Consider the following 8,154-nt stretch of genomic DNA (forward strand, 5'->3'; position numbering starts at 1 on the left):
TCAGTGGACTCAGGCAGGTTGGTAACCAATACACAGTGAACCCCCTTCACAAAGATTCAGAATAAAATCAAAAAGGAAAAGAATGTCTGGGAACTTTTCCTGAAGTAACCAAGCATGAGCCTCCAGTTGTTCTCTCCCAATGGAATCACACAGATAGCGCTTATCTCTCCCAGCAGTGTTGTCTGACAACACATGTGATGTCTTGCCAATCAGAGAAGCTTACCTGAGCCTTGGTGTCCAGAGTTTTATAGAGGGTACTGACATAGACATGGAGAGCCCACATGTCTGTTCTTAGTTACTTGGTCCCCAACTGCCTCACCCCACAGTTCAAACTGATACATCATAGCCCAAAGCCCCAGCTATTCAAAAACAGACATTCACCATCAATCATATTATCTGCATAAACTATATTACCTTGGCCCAAGTATACAAAAGTGCTCTTATTAGGCAGAATATGCCAAGGTTTTAGAAGATATCTCTCAGGAACTGATAAGGGCCCATGCTGTAGACCAATGGAACATGGAGAGTTTGAGCAGCGCAGGCCCACTGAGTTCACCCTTTGCTGCATAACAGCAATATAAAAAACTTGCTGGAACTGTTTTTCATGTAATTGCAATTTGGCTCTTTAGTTTGTCCAGTACAGAAGATAAATGAATCTTCAAAATATGAGTTGGTTATGCTTTATGAATTTGATCACCAGATTGCTTCCGTTTATAGTACTATTCCAGATGTGATCCTCTTACAGTACAGCCCATAGTACTCTCAATATAGCTCTTAATCTGTACAGTGCTTTCCCTCCCTCTCTACCACACAAAACAAAAGCAAACTTGCCAAGTCATTTGCTTTTTCTTGGCAGGAGACATAAAGAATGTTGAGCATTTTATATATAAATTTGTAAATTCCAACCTCTGCAGGGAAAAAAAAAATAGGTTGCCTCTTAGTACCTCAAGAAAGAATACAACTATTCACCATCTTGAAGATGAAAGCAATACGGAAAACTGGAAATATCAGCAAATGAGAAGCCTTGTTTCCATGATATCAGTTATATGGGGACTTACCAGATGTCCCTAACATGGAAGCACATTATTCTAAGTCTTGTGTTTTCTACAACATAAAAGCAATTATACTCAATTTTCTATATGAGTGAATACACTTTGACTCATACAGTGGATTCTCTTCAAGGTTGACAAATTTGTTTAAAAAACAAAGCAAGAAAGGGTTCACCAGACCCAAACGCAAGCAGTTTCATACCACCCTCCCAAAATTGACACTGGCATATGAAGATGATATATTCAGTGGCAAAATATTTTGGAAATTTTGAATGGATCAAATTTTGCTTCTGCAAATTTACCTTTGTCATTTTCAGCAATAAGCTTTGTCTTTTTACTAGGTCTAGTTGAAATTAATACTTGACTATCAAACACCAGGGGTTCATGTGTTCTGAATGTTTAATTATGAACATAGAGTATAATTCAGAACAAATTCTGAAGGTTCAAGTAATTTTTAAGAGGCTTGCACTTAGTTTTTTCTAGCACAGTTTTGTGCTTCACTTTACTCAACCTATAGTTAGTGGGAGCACTCCATGACTAGTTAAAACAAGAGTTAGAACATCTGCGCGCACGCGCGCGCGCGCACACACGCACGCACGCACGCACACACACACACACACACACACAGCCTGGTTGAGAGAGCTGACTCTATATGCTGTAGTGCTTACTGCAAAGAATGAGTTGCTGCAGTATTATACACCAAACTTGGAAATTTTTAAAGAATATTAGAGAATGTAGTCATTAAGCAGAGCTTCCAGAAATAAATATTTTCATTCACATTGCTTAGTAGAAGAGATCTGCTTTGGTTTGGCCAGGTGATCAGGAATCTGAAGGATTAAAATCAGTAGTGATAGGAAGGTTCATGGGAGTTTTATGTGGATGGACTTCCTGGTATGAACTCAGTGCTCAACTAATGACACACTCATAAAAATGTTTCTCCCCTGCACAACTCTTTACTCATCTTCTTTAGAGGCTGTTGCATGCAGAAGACCAATTTTTCCTCAAAGTACACTACAGTGATTCCACTAAACTGGACAAAGAAGGCCACAGTAACTTTTCTGGCCCCACAACTGAAGCTAAGTAGGTAAGTACTTATTTCCTTACTCCTTAGAAACTAAAGCATGGGTATCGCCCTACTTTTGGCTAATCAAAAATTCAATGACTGGCTTTTGAGTCTTGAGAAAGTCAAGCAAAATAAGAGATTATTCACAACAACTGGAGATACAAATGGCTGGTAAATGTAAGTAAACAAACTCTTCCCTAGGTAAGATCCTCACTCTTGTCTTGTTTCCTTTGGCTCCTGCCAGGATTCTCAACTAGTTTTCCAGGTTTCTCATCTTTTCTCTGAGTTATCCAGTATCTTTTGTATTTATTAATTTTCTGCTTTAAATGAGCAAAGCAGTTTTATTGCTGTCCCTGACAATACTGCTGTTCACAAAACACAGCAATATCCTTAAATTTAAGCATAATCCTTATGTTTTAGTAATATATACATTCCATATACAAATGGAACATTTTTACAGTACCATTTTTAATATACACAACTAGAAAAATTTATTTTGCTTTGTTTCTTTTTGCCAAGCCTGTATGTTTATTAAATGAAAAAGGAATAAAGAAAGAAAAATATAATTTGGGCACCATCTCTTGATAGAGCACCACAAAAATTAGCTCAGCATAAGGAAAGCCATGTTAGAGTTTAATGCTGAGAAAATAATTCTGCTTGAACGATGGACAATTGCTGCAATTTGTAGGAGTAATAAAGTAAGGACATAACTCAGTAACTTGCAAAACTAACAGTCTTGTTTAAAGTTGCAGCTGGTCTGAGAAGGAGATAAAGTCATAGCCAAGAAGTCTGATTTCAGTCTTTTCAGGAATGGAGCATAAAGACAGAGATTAAAACATGCTGATCTGCATGTACTCACCGACCCTATTCCTGAGACATTTTTCAATACACACCTCCCTTAGTCTTTTTGTCGTATGAAACCTCAACTGCCACAAATAATTCTAAGACTCTAAAACAATTGTAGTTTAGCTGACTCCTCAGATGTCTGATGATAAACTTTCTGCTTTGCACCAACATTTGGGGTGGATGAGTCTTTTGTTTCTGACCAGAGAGCAGCTCAACTATGTCTGCCGGTAACATGCTCATTAGTTTTGTTCAGCTGTGTATTAGAAGCTCTTAATTTCTCTCACACATTGCTTTTTTTCAATTTTTAAAATTTTATTTCTTTTATCATTTTAATTTATCAATATACAATGTAGTAGACTTTCACATACCTTTACCAATTCCTCCTTTTCTTCCCTCCCTTTCCCCATCCCCCTCCATCAACATCATATCTGTTCGGTTGTCTTAAAAAAAATCAAGGACTTGTTGTGATTGTTGTGTCTTCTCCCCCCAACCCAGCCCCAGTTTGTTTGTATATTTACTTATTTATTTTTATTAGCTCACATAAATAAGTAAGAACATGTGGTGTTTCTCTTTTTCTGCCTGGCTTATTTCACTTAATATAATTTTGTCTAAGTCTAACCATGTTCCTGCAAATGGTTAGTATTTCATTTTTTTTATAGCAGAATAGTATTCCGTGGTGTAGATATACCTCCCCTCATCTCACTATGGACATTTAGACTAGTTCCAGCTCTTGGCTATTGTAAATAGTGCTGCAATAAACATGGGAATGCAGGTTCCCCTTCAACACTGCTGGGTATATACCAAGATAAATGGAAATCACATTGATATTTTTACTGAGGTACGATGATACCTTTAAAAAAATACACTGATCTTTCACCTATTAATAAGACATCCTTCTGGTAGCAGCAAAACTGATTTCAATATTCCCATCAGGTATAGGAAAGAGGCCAATGGGATCCTGTATTTATCCATTCTCCACTCTGTCCACCTTAGGTGTCTTAAGGAATAGAATGCCATTGCCAGTCATTTAAAGACTGCTAAAATCTAGTCTTACATTTTAAAGCGTTAAAAAAGTAGTGCTGAAAATACTGTTGTAATTGCTAAAGAAAGCTGACAATCATGAAACAAGATGCTAAATACTTCTCTGTGTTATTTCTGTCCTCACAAGAATCTGATGAGGTATGCATTCACTATTAACAGTTTAATATATATATATATATATATATATATATATATATATATATATATGGTATATAAGTAGCTCAGGGTCCCATAATTGTGAAATGGCAAAACTAACATTCAAATACAGGTTGCCTGAGCCACCAGCTCTTACTCCTGCCACTCGACATTCAAGGTACAGTTCCTTCCAGTCACTCAGATAGTAGAGAAACAAATGAAATTTAGGTAAAATGAATCGACAGAAATCATAGAATTTACTGGAAAATCTTTATTTTTTTAATTGTCTGGTAGACTTAAAGGTTTGTATTTGTTTTTGTTTTAATTAAAGATCTCCCAGTGATGAAGACATATGTAATGTTGTAACTGGCGACATCATGGTCAATTATGTTACTATTCTTCACCATTTTTATTTAAAAGAAATCAAACAATCCACACCACTAGAAATAGAGTAATCGCCTATACAAAGTCCTAGTGTTGTTGGAGATTGTCTTGGGGTTATGTTCAACTTGCCATAAATTAGAATATAAATACTCATTCCTTATAATACCTATTTCTAAAAGCTGGAGAAAAATCTTGTCAGCCTCTTGTGCAAAAGAAGTTCTACAATTCAAAGTTCTAGATGGTACTAAGGTAGGTAATTCATTCCCAAAAGTATTAATAAAATATCTGTTGTGAACATTGCAAAGCTAATGGATTTCCCATAGACAAAAATGTACATTTGCTGACTCTGTAGGATTTTTTTTGCCCAAATTGCTATGTAATTTATTGCCATCAGAAGAACACTTACCATGATATTCATGAATTTTGGGAAGTCAGTTATCTAATTTCCTACATCAGAAAGCTAAACCTCAGAATCTATGAGCACATACCATATATTCACCCATAGTATGGCTAAATGTTTTGTATTTGTTCTTATAAATAAAAATTAGGAGAATTTATAATTTGAAAGTTGGATATTGAATTATTAAATAATCATAATTGCATTAATAGTAATAATATTTTAATATATAATGAAGAATAAATGAATTTTATGCATCTACAACAAGCCCTGTAAAAGGTACTATAATAAGTTTCTTGACTTCAAGAATTATTATAGCTAAATATAACAAATAAATTTAGGAATAGAGAAGTTCAATGACTTCTAGTGTCAGAACTGAGATTCAATTCAAGTTTGCCTAATTCCAAATCCTGTGTGCTCAATCACTATATAACATAATGCTATTTGTAGAGGAGAGAGAATAGATTGAATGTATAGCTCTAATATTTCTGTCATATCTTCATCAAACACATTAACAAATATAAAATTCACTAATGGACACCTTTTAGAAAAACAAGGTTTATAGATGAAATTTCCCTGAAATCCAGTGGGGCCCAACTTATTTTAGGAGACTTTTTCTGATCTAAGTTCAGAGCAGTGCAGTATGAAGTCACTGAGAAAAGTGACCTTGTCCTGGGTGCTTAGTGGATTATTCAACAATTGACTATAGACATAGTCTGAACAGTTTTGTAGGCATCATGGAATGCAAAGAAGAAAAATATGACTTTGACCTCATAATCTGTTTATAGGTATAAGATATAAAGTCATTATAATAATGAATGGAAATGTCACTTGTCAGATGATCTTGTGAATGTGATTTAGCACCCCATATGAAAAATAAGAAAAGTGTGGGAACAACAACAACAAATATAAACAAAATGGAGTCCATTTGCTTTTAATAAATTTTACTTAATAAATGCACATATAGTGTGTTTTATGTCTAGTCACACAGCTGATTTACAAATGTCAACTTATTAGGAATATCTCCTTATCACAGAATGGTTAAATAACTTTACCCAGGTCACACAAACAGTACGTAGTAAAGCCAAGTTTTAAATCCAATTATCTCTTGCATAACTTCCATGATCTTAACTATTATGTTAAACTACATTCCAAGATCATTCCTATTCTTCTGTGGAATTATCGATTTTAAAAATGAACCTCTTTCGAATTTTTTCTCAACTCTCCTTTACACAGAAGAATGTGATTTTATGATTATAAAAATAGGGCTTTTCCTTTAAAAATTTTGTCAACTCTCATTATTATGCCAGGTCTCATCACATGAGTCATACACATCTCCTCTCAGCTTAATAGGAGTTAATATCATGATGTAAAGTGCACAGCTTTTAAAGAGTTACTACATCAAGGAACACCACCTTCTGAATGGCATTGTCTGGCATCAATGACCATTTCTAATTTTCTTCTTTTAAAAATGAAAAAAACAAAATACTGTCAGAGAAACTGCCATATATGTGATTATATTAACCTTCTATTTGCTTCTGTAGAAGGAAGAATAAAGGTACTTTTGGTTCATCCATCAGCAAACTGAGCTTATGTCTTCTGATACCATCTATCTCTGATGAGAAAATCAAGAAAACAAAGAAGTTGTTGGAGAGTAATTATACCAGGCCAACTGAGTTCATATTTGTTGGATTCACAGATTATAAGCCTTTCAGAGTCACACTATTCTTGGTCTTTCTCATAGTATATACCTTAACAGCAGTGGGAAATATTGGCTTAATAATCCTAGTTAATATGAATTCAAGCCTTCAAACCCCCATGTACTATTTGCTTAGCAACTTGTCTTTCTTAAAAGTCAGCTATTCTACAGCAATTACTCCTCAAATGCTGGTAAATTTCTTAGCGTCCAGGAAGCGCATCTCCTTCTATGGCTGTGTACTGCAAATGTTTTTCTTTGCTTGTTTTGCTGATGCAGAGTGCCTTATCCTGGCAGCAATGGCATATGACCGCTATGCAGCCATCTGTAAACCATTGCTCTACTCCACACTGATGTCTAGGAGAGTATGCAACTGCTTCATTGTGTTGGCATGAACTTAGGTGGAACCATGAGTTCAATGGTCCATGTCTGCTTCACATTCAGGCTGCCCTTTTGTGGCTCCAATATTGTCAACCATTTTTTCTGTGACATCCCACCTCTTCTGGCTTTATCATGTGCAGATACCCATATCAACGAGCTTCTGCTCTTTGCCTTGTGTGGCTTCATCCAGACCAGCACTTTTGTGGTCATATTTATCTCTTACTTCTGCATCCTCATCACTGTTTTGAGCATCAAGTCCTCAGGCGGCAGAAGCAAAACATTCTCCACCTGTGCGTCCCATCTCACAGGAGTCACCTTATTCTATGGAGCACTCCTGTTTACGTACTTACGTCCCACCACCGATTATTCTCCTGACACTGATAAGGTGGTTGCATTGTTTTATACTGTTATTTTTCCCATTTTTTTCTCATTTTTAACCCAATAATCCACAGCTTCAGAAACAAGGATGTAAAAAAAGCACTCAACAAGCTATTAGAAAGAAACTGGATTTTCAAATGAATACAAATTTTGATCATCTCATTGACAGCAACTATGCCAGGATCACATTTCTGTCACCTCATTTAACTATATCATCATTTTACAGAAATAAAGACAACTTTTAGACATTGACATCTTTAAATATTTTTCATGTTCTCTTCCAGAAATATTTTTCCATAATTCTTTTACTCTGCAAAACCTTATTGGATTAATATTTGTAATAGTAATAATTACACAGCAATTAGTGTTCCCAAAATATTGTGTATGTTGATGGATTATATTCTTTATATGTTGTATTGAAGGTATATGGAGACTTCTCAGTCAACCCTATTAGAAGAATCTTGGCAGCAGGTAAAATATATATTGGCTTCTTTTTCTAACACCTACAAATATAGGTGTTATATTGCATGCTCTTCTTACATGTGTGTTTAAGGGTTAGATGGAGGTAGGGATGCATAGATTAATAGATGGATAAATGAATGAAAAAATCTAGCCTTCTTTGTTTTGAAAAGTGTATTCTGCACTTATATTTATTAAAAGGGAATTTTCACATTACCAATAATGGGTGATAGTGACAGTAGTGGTGGTTTCACTGGCTCCGAGGAAATCAAATAGAAAACACATAGCAATACTCTCTCTAATGTTAGACGGGAGTGATGTTATA

The 8,154-nt window shown here is 35.3% G+C and overlaps 1 pseudogene; it reads left to right on the forward strand.

The window, feature by feature from the left end:
- Positions 1-4,241: 4,241 nt before the first annotated feature.
- LOC134376555 (olfactory receptor 5AS1-like) lies at positions 4,242-7,511 on the forward strand (annotated as a pseudogene).
- The last annotated feature ends 643 nt before the right edge of the window (positions 7,512-8,154 follow it).

Source organism: Cynocephalus volans, chromosome 4, assembly GCF_027409185.1.
Source record: "Cynocephalus volans isolate mCynVol1 chromosome 4, mCynVol1.pri, whole genome shotgun sequence".
Taxonomy (NCBI): Eukaryota; Metazoa; Chordata; class Mammalia; order Dermoptera; family Cynocephalidae; genus Cynocephalus; species Cynocephalus volans.